Here is a 14,945-nt window from a genome sequence, read left to right as displayed (position 1 = left end):
CCATCAAGTCACAGCTGACTTATGGTGACCCTGTAGGGTTTAAGGCAAGAGATGTTCAGAGATGGTTTGCCATTGCCTGCATCCACATCATGACCCTGGTATTCTGGTCTCCCATCCAAATATCAGGCAGGGCCGACCCTGCTTCCAAGATTTGATGAGATCGGGCTAGCCTGTGCTATCCAGGTCATTTCTACATGCTAACAATTCAAGGATGGAGGGAGGGAACCTTACATTCAGTATTTAACCATTCTAGTTCCAATGCTTTTGCAGGTGGTCAAAGCAGAAAATGTGTGAACCCAGTATATCAATTATCAACTTTATCATTACCAACTTCAAAAAGAACTGCACAATTGCTGCCATTGGGGAGTCTTTTTTGTACTGAGTTTTTTTGCTGCATTGTTCTTTTAAGAGAAACCCCCACTGCATTATTATATAATTTGATTTATAATAAATATTTTTTAGAAATTGAATGTTTTATATTGTGCTTTTAATTTGAACAAATACCTTTCAGCATTTAATATAGATTTGATGAATCATTCTTCTGCATAAAACACTGAAACAAAACCCTGTTTGGATTATAATATAGGATACCCCTTTCTGGGAATTCAGATTGAGGATCTGAGGTCACTGGGGATGGAAGCTGCTCGAATGTTGATTTTCAGTTGTTTGTATGAACTGGATCTCTTGAGCTCTTATGATAAAGCATGTAGAATTTGCTCCCCACCTTTATTTATGTTTGTCATATCCAAGGGCCTTTCCTGAATATTTAAAAATTTTAATTATCCCACGATACAGAAGAGGGTTTACGTTAGTTAGTTCAAACATAATACCTTCTCAGGTAATGGATGGTCGCTATAAGAAGAAGAAGAAATAGATCATGTTTGTGTCAGCCAGGCGAACTGACATGTTGGAACATTGTCTTTTTGAATGTGTGTTTTACTCAGATATAAGAGAATCATGGTTTTTGCCGCTTCTTCAAGTGAGGACAAATATACCTATTAGAGAGAAACAGAGAGTGCTCCTAGCAGCTACTGACCACAAAGCCGCTTTGGCTGCTGCAAAGTTTCCCCCCTCATGCAAGATATAATAATATGCATAAATAAATGAATCGGAGTCTGGAGATGGGTTCTTAGGGTTGTTTTTAATTTCATTAGTGTGATACTGCTCAAGGCCACTGGGTCAAATGAGTAGTTTCATTTAAGTAATACAGGATATAGCAGACATATCAAGCTTCAGCAGTAAGGCTGCTATGGAAATGTCTTCACTTGCTTTTATACGCAACGCAGTGTTCTGTCAGAAAGAACCAGTTGTTCTGGTTTTCAGCTGAACGTTGAAATACTGTAGTTGGCATTTGTCATCCATCATATAGTCAACTTCTCCCCCCTTAGATCTTAAAGTGTTTAAAAATGTAAAGTGTGTATGTATATAATTTCAAAAGCAGCAAACAGTTGAGAATGACTATAAATCTACCCAGAAGCAGTGGGATTAAAGATTGGAAAACCAGATCCGAAGTAAAACAGTAATTTCAAAACATTTATAATAGCAGGAAATATATCAAAACACGGATATTATGTTTGCCTCAGATGCTGAGCAAGCAATATGCTTTTTAATAAAGCATTTTATTATATTATACATCACTGAAGCTGGATTCAGTATATTACTGAGGCCTAAGTCTTTTCACATAAGCAACTACCCTATAAACAAATCTTACCTTGTTTCAGAAGGGTGTTTATATTTGTTTTGAATAAGGAAGCAAGTTTCTTAAATGAACGTTTTATGAGAACTTAAATTTTCATACTTTTCCCTTTTGACAGTTCAATACAGGCATTTTCCTTGACTGAACAAGGAAGATGCATGTACAGAGGCCAAATTCAGCCTATATCCATTAGTATTCACTTCATTTGTACCCTACCCTTTTTCTCCCATGGGGACCCAAAATGGCTTACTTCCCTCTCCTCCATTTTTATCCTCATAACAGCCCTGGGAGGTAAGTTAGCTAATTTTATTTATTTATTATTAACATTTTTACCCCGCCCTCCCCGCGAACGGGCTCAGGGCGGCTTACACGAGGGCACAAGCCCATACATAAAAACAGTATAAAACATTAAAACTATTAAATCACAACAGAAACAGAATAAAGTGCTCCATACAAACAAGATGGTCTCCGAAGATGGTATCAGTCATTTCATTAGGCTGATATTGCCCTGTCGATGGTCCAAGCCAGTCCAGCAGTATCAGTGCCATGCAAAAAAAAATAAGAATATACAACTGGCCCAAGGTCAGGCAGCAAGCTTCATGTGCATTCCTTGGCTAGATTAAACCCCATATTTCCCAAATAAGTATGAATGCATCAGCCAATGGATTCTGCATTGATTCTATATTAAGTGACTGCATATCCTCTAGGGTTGCCAAATGTAAATAACTCACAGGCGGGGGAGCGTCTTCTTGCTCCGGGAGCTGGCCGGGAATGCGCACGCCGCTGGAACGTCACCAGAAGTGACGCGCGACGTAGCACGTTGGGGGCGTGACCAAGATCGTCGGGGGGAAACCATATGGTCCCCCCCCGACGATCTGGGCCACGCCCCCAACATGCCCTACGTCGTGCGTCACCTCTGGTGACGCAGCTTTGGGGGGCGGGGATCCCTCGGGGCCCGATTCCGTCGCATCGGAAATCGGGCCTCCAAAGCGGGGGATTCCCCGCCCTCCGGCCCCATTTGGCAACCCTAATATCCTTATTAGTTGTTAGCCACTAGTTCTGCACTGCACTACTGTGTTGTGAAATCCTATCTTGGAATCATGTGCAAATTAACTTTTTACCATCTCAAGGACTATATGGAGAATACATTATTATTGACTTTGTTATATTCATTGACTGAAGAAAAAAATAAGGGCCTGGAACTGAAGGCAACACTCACTAGGTAAAATGGTATTTAATATTTCCCTGTCATAATTCTTGTATGGTTGAAGGTGGAGCTCATGTTCTTTCTGGGTGGGAGTAAATATAGGTTCCAGTGCCCGATCCCTGCCCCCACCCCAACACATACATCCTATTAGCGGTGGCTTTGGAGCTTTATTTCTGCTACCATTGCATCACAACCAGCTCAATGTCAGGATCTGCTTACTCCTAAATCAAAGCCTTTATTGTCTCAGGAACAGAAAATTAGTTGGGATACTTTTGCAAAGTTCTTTGCTGATACAATATCATGAATACTATCTGATCCGTATGCCAGCTGTAACGTAGGTCCATCAGAGGAAGTGTCTAATACATCATCTGGTCTATTTATGGACCATTGTGACCCAAGTTCCATGATGGATGCTGACAGGATCCTGAGATCTGTTAAGACTGCTACTTGTGCCCTGGATCATTGCCTGTCCTGACTGATAAAATCATGTAAAGACCACATCAGTGAGCTCTTGGTATCTATTCAATCACTAACTCAGAGCACCTTCCCTCAGCCTCTCAAAGAGGTAGTTATCTGTCGCTGCTTCAGATTCCAGGTCAACTCTAGTACACAAAATCCTGTATAGTACCTAAGCATGCAAATATTTGACCCCCTGGGTGTTAGTGATGATAAAGGCACGTTGCCTTAATTCCTTTGTTGCTTTGCTGCAAAACACTAACATGGCAGTCACTCTGTAATTCGTTGTTTAGGATAATTTCTAGATGTTCTTACAACAAAGTAAGATTCAGACAGCATAGATTGTTATATCATAAATAGAATGTGAAGAGAGAAATGCACCCAGGGAAGAAAGCATCAATCTGATTGGTTTCTAAATAAGCATTTGCAAGAGATAAGAACACATAGAAATATCTGTAAATGAAGAAATGGATGCAAAGTCTTATTTGTCACGGTTGAATTAGTTCCATCACTCTGCACCATTCTGGTGACTCCTGCCCTACCCTGCCTTCTCCTTTCTTATTTCATTATGATGCAAATGGGGTTTAAATCAGGGTTTAATTTGCATAAGTGCATATTACGGTTACCTTGGGGGGGTCTTAGCTTCCAGCAGTGCTATCCTATGCAGAGTTATACCCTTCATCTACTGACTTGGAAGGGTGTAATTTTACTTAGGATGGCATGGTAAGTGTTGTTTCCAATAGAGTCCCGTGCTAACCGTTAAAAATGCACACACTGTACTTCAATGCCTTTTATAATTGTTTTGCTCATTCTAGTGCTCACTGCATGAAGCTACAGTGTAATTGAGTGTCAGTGTGTTTGGAGGCAGTTTAATAGGAATGCTACATGCTACAATGGTGCATGGGGGGAAACCAAAATACCAGTTTTGTTGGACTTCATCACAGTATATCTCTGAAGCTCACAGATGAGGGTATCAGTCAGATAATTGGTCTGTTTAACTCAGTATAGTCACTGGGTCAGGACCCCAGTTTCTCAGTCTTTCTCAAACACCCCCCCATATGTAAGACTCCTGAAGTAAAAATAACCAAGTCATGTGGCAACTCAAGACTAACAATTTATTGTGGTATAGGATTTCATGAACTGCAGTTCACCCTCTAGACGCATGCAACAGATGAAGTAGGCCCTGGCTCATGAAGGCTTATGCAAAAGCAAATTAATTAGTTTTCGAGGTGCCACAGTGGCATTTGTCATATTGTACATGAAATGTGCAACTGGACAAATACCTATGCTAAACAAAGAACACATTCCACCTATGCACAAATATATGTTTGTATGTGCAAACCTTGTCCCCAAAATAATATATTTTTATTAAAGAATACTATTTGATGACAAAAAAATCTCTTTATAAGTGACAGAATAATGGACTGGTGCGATCTGGGAACTGCAAAAGCTGTAGGATTTGTGCCATTAACTTCAGTGGCGTATGGACTATATCTCAAGTTTAAAACAAAAGATGAATATAACATGAAACTGCTAGCAATGGCTACATAGTTTTGTGTTTTTAAGTCCATTTGCTGTCAGAAATTTTCTTTTGGCTTGCTGGTGACTTAGAAGGTTCTTCATTCTTGCAGTATGTTAGGTCACTTCTAAACGGTTCTACATTTCCTTAACAAAACCACAGTTTTGCCAGGAAATGCTTTGCACCACATCATTGTACAATTTTTTTCTTGTTCAAAAACAAAATAGGAAATTGACAGTAAACCTATTTTAAAAATAGCACTCAAGAATTAATGGCTTGATGTAACAGGTCCCGTATCCTTTCAAATACAGCTGTAGCCTCATTTAGGTGCATATTAAAGCATTGTATTCAGCTTATAGTTATCACTATCCAGATAGTTGTGCAGCAGAGAAACAGTGAGTCGTCCCCCCCATCTTATGCAAACTCTTCTAGGCAGAGTAAGATTTCAGTCCATGGTAAGGACTGTGGATACAGACTCTTTGAGTGGTTGCTATTTCAGGGTAATTAAACCTGAGTTTAATTGACTGATGCTGTAGTAGTTGAACAAAGTTTGAGTCCAGTGGCAACCTTAAGACCATCAAAATTTTATTTAAAGTATAAGCTTTGAATTTTATTCAGATATAATATACTTATACTTTTATTCAAAGTATATTCAAAGTATAAGCTTGAATTTTATTCATAGTAAAAGCTTCTTCAGATGCAGTGTGCTTGTGCATGAAAGCTTATACCTTGAATCAGGGCTATTTTTGGGCTGGAATGCACAGGAATGGAGTTCCGGCTGGCTCCCAAGTTGGCCACGCCCAGCAGGAACTCATTAGCATAATAGGCCACACCCTACAGCAGAAACTCATTAGGATTGGCTACATTAGGGGGTGTGGCCTAACATGCAAAGGAGTTCCTGCTACAAAAAAAGGCCCTGGGTTTTGACAACAAACAAGGTAAACAGAATAACAAGCAAAAGGTGGGTGTGGCTGGATGAGCACACTTCTGGCAACATGGGGGTGCGGCCTAATGTGCTAATGAGCTGTGCTGTCAGGGGTGTGGCCCAATATGCTAATGAGTTCCTGCTGTTGGGTGTGGCCTATTATGCTAATGAGTTCCTGCTGGGCTTTTTCTACAAAAAGAGCCCTGCCTTGAATAAAACTTTGTTGGTCTTAAAGGTGCCACTGGACTCAAACTTTGTTCTGCTGCTTCAGACCAACATGACTATCCCACCTGAATCTGATTCTGTGGGTGTAAGACAGCCAGTTCTCCATGCTAAGCTACCCAAGTAGTTTTACAAATATTTATTATTTATTTAGGTACTATACTTTCAGATTGACTCCTAAAGGCAAAGGCCATGCTTCTTGGCTGTACTCAGTAAATGTACCTGGTGCATATCATGCCATCCTATTGACGCTTTTGGAGACAGAAGTAGGGGGAAGTATCTTGGACTGGTTTAAATCGTTCTTCAAGGATTGGGCTCAGAGAGTTGCCATTGGAGACCAGTTATCTTCAGTGTGAGAGCTGTTGTGTAGGGTTCCACAGAGCTCAGTCTTACACACACAGCCCTTGTTCAACCTCTGTATAAAGCCCTTAGGAAGAATAATTTAGCTCTAGAATTCGATGTCATCAATATACTCATGACACCCAGCTCTATATCTCTCTGTCCAAATCCTCTGGTGGTGTAGCAGAAGTCTTGAATCACTGCCTCTCTGCTGTGGTTAAATGGCTAAGATTGAATAAATTAAAACTAAATCCTGATAAGACAGAGGTTGGGAAGGCCTAGTTGGGAAGGCAGAGGTCTTGAAGGACATAGTGCTTCCCCCCTTTAGTGGGGTTCAGCTGACCGTTGCTGACTTGGTTATGAGCCTAGGGGTTATTCTGGGTCCAACATTACTGCTGGAGCACTGCATATTACGCCCATTCTGCAGTCACTCCATTGGCTGCCCATCACTTAACAGAGCTCAGTTCAAGGTAGTAGCTATATGTACAAAGCCTTTTATGGCCTTAGACCCTCATGTCTGTAAGACTGCCTCCCTACTTATGTCCGATCACAACATCATCTGAGCAATGCCTTCTACAGATGTCAACCTGCAAATGGGCAAGATCAACAACTGCCCATATGTATGTCTACTCTGTAGTACTGCAGCCTTCTATATCGTTCGGTACCAGTAGTAGTTTCCAAACCTTTTTCAAGGGCAGTCTTATGCAGAGTGCTTTGCAGGTATCTAATCTAGATGTAACCAGGGCATGCACCAAGGTGGCCAGATAATTTCTGGCTGCAACTGGCTCACCAGTCAACGCTGGTAAAATACAGTTCTGACCATGGCTGCATCCTGCTTGTCCAGCAGTAAGTCCAGGCCCAGCAAAACCCTCAAGCTAAGACTGCTTCTTCAAGGGCAATGCATCCCTCTACAGAACAGGTTGAATTCCTGTTCCTTGACAGCCACATTTAAACCAGGGGTTCACCCAGTAATCAATGTAAAAATGTGTATGCACACGAAAGCTCATATCTTGAATACACCTTTGTTCGTCTTAAAGGTGCCACTGGACTCTAAATTTGTTCTACTGCTTCAGACCAAAATGTCTGACTACCTGGAATTGTGTGTCACATTGGCAGGGTGTATTTCAGGTAAACAGAAATATGCCAGACACTGGCATTACCTCATTCTTCACCTTTCTCTGTTCTTTTGATTTGCCTCCTACCATCTTCAGTTATATTATTTACTAGGAATAAGGCCCATTGTGGAAATAAATACAACTAGCTCTAGAAAGTGGCTCTGGGAGAGTGCCAAGGCCTTGGGCACTCAGCGTCAATTTGCGACCGCCTCAAACCCCACCCTCTCCAGGCTCTACCCCTGAAATCCCCAGGAATTTCCCAACCTGGAGTTGGCAACCCCATCCCCTTCCCAGGTAACCATCAACCTACCATTATCTGCCCCTCTGACTGCAGCTGACTTCTGCCCTCCCTCCTGGAGATCAGTTGTAATTCTGAGTGATCTCCACCCTTCATCTGGAGATTGGCAACAATGGTTCCCCAGGAGAAACGGTCTGGTTGAGAGGGTGGAGTTTATGGCATTGTACCTGTCTGAGGTCCCACCCCTCCTCAAACCTCACCCTCTCCAGGTTCCATCCCTCAAATGTCCAGGAATTTCCCACCTGGAGTTGGCAATCCTATCTCCCTCCTAGCCAATTATCAACCTACCTTTAGTTCCCCCTCACTCTTCAGTTTTCCATCTCCCCCCCCCTGCACGTGCAGTCTCTACCCAGGAGGAAAAGTAGTCTTTCTCTGCAATGGGGACCAAAGCAGCTTACATCATTCTCCTCTCCTCTGTTTGACTTGCACAACAACTCTGTGAGGTAGGTTAGGCTGAAAGTCTGTGACTGGTCCAAAATCACCCACTCAGCTTCTACAGCAAAAACCTGGATCTAGCAGACCCTGCTCTGAAGCACTGACCGCTCCGCCTAGGGTAGCCAACCTCCAGCTGGAGCCTGAAGATCACCAGGTATCACAACTGAACTCCAGACAGCAGACCTTCCCCCCCCCCCCAGGAAATAACTGCTTTGGAAGTTGGGCTTTATGGCATTCTGTTCAGCTGAGGCCTCTTCCCTCCCCAAACCCTGGCTTCCATAGACTCTACCAGAAAATATCCAGGAATCTCCCTACCTGGAGCTGGCAACCCCAGGACTGGCCCCAATTAGTTCCTCACAAAGGCCTGCGAAGGGTTTCCTTCCTTTGTCTGAACAAGCTTGGTTGCCTACTGTGGTGAAACGGGCTCCAGTTTACAACTCAGCTGGATGGGCTGGAGTCTATATTGATGCTGCCCTGCCCCTTGGGACAGTCCCTCTTTTCCCGCACCTTTTGGCTTTGGGGCAGCTGGGAACTGTAGGCCAGCAGATGAGGAACCCCCATTCAACCCAGTGAATGATACCTCTGTAGGCCCCTCTCTGGAACTATAGCTCAATTAAACCTTATGGGGGAACATTTTAAACAAACAACCACAGACGGCAGCCATCTTACAGACACAGGTAACTGCCATTTCATTACACCTACCAATAGCCACTGAGGGAATAGTTGCACACAGGAGGCAAGCAGGAGAAACCTCATTGTCAAGAGAGAAAGCTCTTCAAGCCAGTAATTCTGACAGGGCACAGTGGCTGAAGGGGGAGTGGGTGGGGAAGAGGAGCAGACCCAGCACCCTGCCAATGGCACACCAGTACTCTTGAGTGGCGGCTGATGGGCCAATAGCTGAGGGAGGGCATGGAATGTTGCCACTCAAAAATAGAATTATTATATAAGAGAGATTTACTTCATTTATACCCCACCTCTTCACAACGAAGCAGTTAACATGGTTTTCCTCACCTCCATTTTATCCCTGCAAGAATTCTGTGAGGCAAGTTCCACTGAGAAAGCATAACCGGGCTAAGGCTTTCTTGTTGCACAGACCTGCTATTTTTTTTTTTTCTGGGAAGGACCAGCACATCTTGATAATGTCACAGTTGTAGTACAGTGCTGTCTTAAACGTATTACCTATTAATTATTTGGTATTCTGCTCCATCGGAACTCGCAATGCTCCAGTGTGGTTTAAAAGTTGAAAGTTTGGAAAGAGGAGGGGAAAATAAAAACTCCGGGGAGGATACAAAGCGGTAGTTTAAAATTCTCCCCCTTTCTTTCCATGCAGCCTCACAATTTGTTTCACGAGTCAGTTTCAAAAGCAGTTTCCCACGTGGTATGAAGGGGGCGGGTTGCCCTTTGAGAGAGTCGAGTGGTAACCGCTTTTGGGGCATTCATGCATGGTCGCTGGAGGGTGTGCTTCCAAGTCCATATTTCCGTAGGCTCACATATGATGATACAGAAGTAAGTGAACCGATTCAAGTAGTTCAGGGGTGGAGTTATTCAGAAAGTAACTCATTTGAAACCTAGATTGAGACAGCTTTTTGTAGTAGTATTTTTTTTTTAAAGGAGCTCTTAAAATATGGCTCATTCTGCACTTTGGGCGCCGGGATAATTATTTATACAGATGGGGCTCTGGGGACAGGCCGTTTGCACCGTTCGTGCTTTAGGACACTCTCAGCGGCACGCACCATATCCCCTCCCTCCTGCCTCCTTTTTTGCTTGGCTGAAATCCACCTTCCACTCGTTCGCTGCGCTTTCTGCGCCTTCCCATGCTCCGAACAAAGAACGTTTAAAGGCTGGCAAAGGGAGCGGGGAAAGAGCAAGCCTCTGGAGCTTCTGGAAATTCTCTCTGACATTTCCATTCGGCTGAAACTGGGTTATTCCAAAGGTCGTTGAAAGCGAGGAACACACCGCACATTGCTTTGTTCTATGTAAGAGTTCCTGCCTGAAAGCTTTGTACCCGCACCAGGATGGCCGAGTGGTTAAGGCGTTGGACTTAAGATCCAATGGACGCATGTCCGCGTGGGTTCGAACCCCACTCCTGGTAGTTGGTTTTTTTCACGTAGCTCTCATTAAATTAAAGATGAAAGCATCTAAAACATGCGGAAGCTATCCTGTTAAACTTCAGCCTTTGAATGGCTCTCGGGGATTCCGCTGTGCCCGAGAGAATGGAGCTGAAGGGCGGAGCTTTTCCCTGCTGCTTTAGCGACTGTGCAACATGAACTGAAATAAAGGCTCATGCAGGTTCCCGTCACCTCCAGGCTTCTAAACCAAAATAAAAGAAACGTCGCCGTTTAAATTATTTTAACTCGATCTCCGCGAAGCTGAAGCAACAAGAAGGGCTGCTGATGTAACTTCCACAGCCAATAACAAGGCTCCATCACGATGATACGTATAAAATGCCCTGCTATTTGTACATGAATAGCACTTAAAACAAAATTCGAGTCCAGTGGCACCTTAAAGACCAACCAAGTTTTATTCAAGATACAAGCTTGCGTGGGCTTGCTTGCTTGCACACTTCTTCAGATACATTGCAATGGCAGTCGCCAGTCGAAACAAATAGGTAGAGGGTGACCAGCAAATCAGCATACAACATAATGAAGATGTTTAACAGATGCAAGAACCAAACAGGAATAACAAGCTTAGTTTATAGGGTCACAATTTCTTTGGATGTAATTCCAGGGGGGGGAAACATAGTGAAGCAAATAAATATATCAAAACTGGAGACAGATGTGTAAATGTATCTTTCTTAATTGTGGAATGCTGAGAGCAATTAACTGAGATCCTGTTGTTATGCTGCATCCCTCTTCTCTCAAGCATGGAGGTAACTAACAGCATACTTTCCTTTAAGGTGAGGTAGCCGGTTGTACAGTGTTATGTCTCCTCTGTCACTAGACTAGAGAAATACATCCCAATCTACCATTCCAAATTGCATTACAGTCGCTATTCCAATCTACTATTCTGAATAATACAATAAAATATACATTCTGTTTCAATGCATAGTACCTTTTATAGTTTGACCTCTGAAGAAGGCCTCGTCGGGCTGAAACATGTCAGTTCACTATTGTTTACCTTGAGCATATGTCACTTTTATTGTGTTATGAGGTTTTAGTTGGGCCCTTATATGTTTTTAAACATTTCTGTAATAAATATATGTATTTTTCCTTATAATTAGTTTACTTTCACTATCCTGTGCAAACTCACCCTGGGAACAAGCCCCACTAGCCTCAGTCAGACTTCTCAGCAACCATGCATAGGTTTGTAATTGAGGAATTTAGAACATATAGCACAATTGATTTGGCACTTTAAAATAAAGTTTAAAATATTTATGAAATAAATAAGTGGGATTAAAAATGAAACAATGACTTGTAACAATAAAAACGCTAAGAAAATAAAAGGTTTGGCACCTTGAATAGCCCTGCATAGCCCAATGTTGTCTAGAGCCCGAAAGTTAAGCAGGGTTGGTTGTGGTTAATAATTGGATGGGAGATTGCCAAGGAAGACGAGGGCTCCTATGCAGAGACAGCCATAAAACACCTGTTCTCTTGCCTTGAAATGTACATTGTTCTTGGGTAGCCATGAGTTTTAGTTATGACATGATGACAAAGTATCCAAAGTGAAAGTCAAGATTTCCTGTGAACCAGGGGCTCTGTCTAGGAAGCCCTTATTTACCTGTATGCCAACCTTTTCCTCAAAAGGTCAGCATTTTCAAGTTATAGCAAATCAGTGATGTAAGACACATGGATAGGCAGTGACTTGCCTAGGCTGGTATGGTTCATAGTAGAGAGGACTTGAACATGTCCAACTTCCACAATACCATGCAAAAGGTCACGAATGTGGGATTTTATTTATTCATTTATTTATTTTAAAATATTTAGATTCTGCCTTAGACTCAAAGGTGATTTACAACAGAACAACCAGTTGCAAGGACACAGAAACACCAGAGTCTAATGACAAAATTATATAAAAAAATACACAGATTAAAAGTGCACAGTAAAAACATTGATTATGTTTACAGAGCGAAGATGGAAATAGCACTTTGCACACCTACAGTTGTTTTCTAACATAGGTGAGCTTGGTATTACAAACAGAATACCAGATAAGTCCTAGCGATACCATGATAACCTATGTTTAGAACATTGTGAAAGGGTTCCAATTGATAATATTTCAGAAATCTTATACAAAAGAATCCACTTTGGTTTTTTTAACCCATCATTCTTGTTATGGAATATATAGAATGAAAGAGGACAGCATTTCTGCTGTATCCTGCATATTTGTCTACAAGGGAGAATTTTAGCAGCTTGTCATACCACGTGAGAAAAACTGTATCTTTTGAAACTCTGTCTTCTTTGTAATAGGACCTCTGGCCTGTTTTGCATCAGTACAAATTTCAGGGTTGGATTAATAATTCAAAGTGCTGACAGCAGTTTTTAGCTATTCCCAGAAATAAATTTCAAATATGTTAAGAAGAGTGACATCTAGTGGCTGTGTATGGCAATGTATTAGAACACTATTACGTAAAGATCTGCGGTAAATAGAATTATGGTTCTATCAAATGAGCTGTAGGAACTGAGAAAAACAGTTCATCATGCAGGGTTCACATAGCCTATACATCTTCCAGCCAATGCTCTCTCTAAGCTGTGGAGTCTTGTGAGCAAAAGTTCTACTTTGTGAGCTACTGGCATTAAAGTTGTGAGCAAGCGATTTGACTACTGCATAAATTAGTTTGCTCTGGAGCCATCCTTCCTAAGCTAAGACAAAAATGCATGAGCTGGAGGCTAAAAAACTGCTTCCAGCCTCTGTGTACCATTGACTTGCCTACATGGCTTTTCCAGTGTCATGCTAATAGTGCATGTGAAGGCACTGCTACACAAAGGTAAGAAGCATGCTAAATGTATGTGGGCCACATTTAAAATTACATAGGTGCTTTTTCTGCTCTCTGTTGCCTAAGTAAGCATGGGCAGTGATCTGTTGTCAATCCAGCATGAGCAGTGTTCCTGTGCTGTTACCCAAAGGGGTAGTCCTATTTAATTGGGGGAATTAGCTTAAAGTAACTGACCAAGAGGCAGGTAACTGGGATCTCCACCAATGTATACCAGGATTTTCCCCCTGTAAGAGAACTTTCAAATAAATCAGTCTGATGTTTAACTGGAAAGGGTTTTATTGAAATAGAAATAAAAGGGCTAGAAACACATAAAACACATATGTTAGCTCAGAGGAAATCAGGGAGGAGATAGGTGGAAGCAATTTTGGGGAAGGTTATATCTACCAGTCTTGAAGAGTATGGTTTGCAGAGGCAGCAGTGAAATGACCAGCATTTCACAGAGTGAAGGAGAAAGAACCCAAACAGATTTGGGAGTGCAAGGTTTGGCACTGAGAACAAACACACACACACTGCACTGCACTCTTGATATAGGGCAAAACGTTCCTTGGGGCAAGCTGACATGTTTGTCCCAAAACCAATACATTGATGGCTTTTTCAGAGGAGGAGAATGAATCTGGAAAATCTTGATGGGTTTACTTGAGGTCAGGGGTCATTTCATAGAAAAAGAGCTGCAGGAGCTAATTAGCATTTTGGGGAAGGTTATATCTACCAGTCTTGAAGAGTATGGTTTGCAGAGGCAGCAGTGAAATGACCAGCATTTCACAGAGTGAAGGAGAGAGAACCCAAACAGATTTGGGAGTGCGAGGTTTGGCACTGAGAACACACACACACACACTGCACTGGTGGCTAGGTGCTCTTGATATAGGGCAAAACGTTCCCTGGGGCAAGCTGACATGTTTGTCCCAAAACTAATAAATTGATGGCTTTTTCAGAGGTGGAGAATGAATCTGGAAAACCTTGATGGGTTTACTTGAGGTCAGGGGTAATTTCATAGAAAAAGAGCTGCAGGAGCTTATTAGCATAGCTTATTAGCATATGCCACACCCCCTGACATCACCGGAAATAGGCACCAGCCCCTCTGACAGCCAGAAGCACCTGGGATCCATTCTTTCCCCCCTCTCCCTTCCCTTCACCTCCAAGTCGGGCGAAGGAAAAGGGGAGGGGGAGGTTCTCAGGCGCTTCTGCCTGACAGAGGTGCTGGCATGCCCACAGCCAGCCTGGGTGAATGATAGAATCATAGACTCATAGAGTGGGAAGGGACCTCCAGGGTCATCTAGTCCAACCCCCCGCACAATGCAGGAAATTAACCAATACCCCCCACACACCCCAGTGACCCCTGTTCCATGCCCAGAATATGATTTTAAAAACCTCCAGGATCACTGGGGGCCAAACTGGCCTGGAGAAAAATTGTTTCCTTGCCTCAAAGTGGCGATCAGCATTTCCCTGGGTATCTAAGAAAGGGCCACAAGAACTAAGCACTGATGCTACCCTTCCTGCTCTACCTCTCGTGATTTGCCTAAGTTCACACAATCAGCATTATGATCCTTTTAAAGTTGAAAGCATGATATAAATGCAAAGGACTATTTGTAAGATTATCTGTAAGACACAAGACCAGGACGCATCTCACTTCTGGCAATCACTTGGAGAGACCCTATCACTCAGCTTCCATTGCCCCACCCACACCCCACACTGGAATAAGAACATAATATCAGGCCATACCACATTGCAATAAAGCCCCTACAACTGTATACAGAAATACTGAGCTTCCCTACCATTTGCCACAACTAGCCCACCACACAACCA

At 42.6% G+C, this 14,945-nt stretch overlaps 1 non-coding gene across 1 annotated transcript; it reads left to right on the top strand.

Moving 5' to 3' along the window:
* The first annotated feature begins 10,221 nt into the window (after positions 1–10,221).
* Positions 10,222–10,304, top strand: TRNAL-UAA. The gene has a single exon. It is a non-coding gene; the product is annotated as a tRNA-Leu (tRNA).
* Positions 10,305–14,945: the final 4,641 nt, after the last annotated feature.

This window comes from Gekko japonicus, unplaced genomic scaffold, assembly GCF_001447785.1.
Source record: "Gekko japonicus isolate JY-2015 unplaced genomic scaffold, Gekko_japonicus_V1.1 scaffold114, whole genome shotgun sequence".
NCBI lineage: Eukaryota > Metazoa > Chordata > Lepidosauria > Squamata > Gekkonidae > Gekko > Gekko japonicus.
The sequence above is the reverse complement of the archived record's forward strand: the minus strand, read 5'-3'. Positions and strand labels throughout refer to the sequence as shown.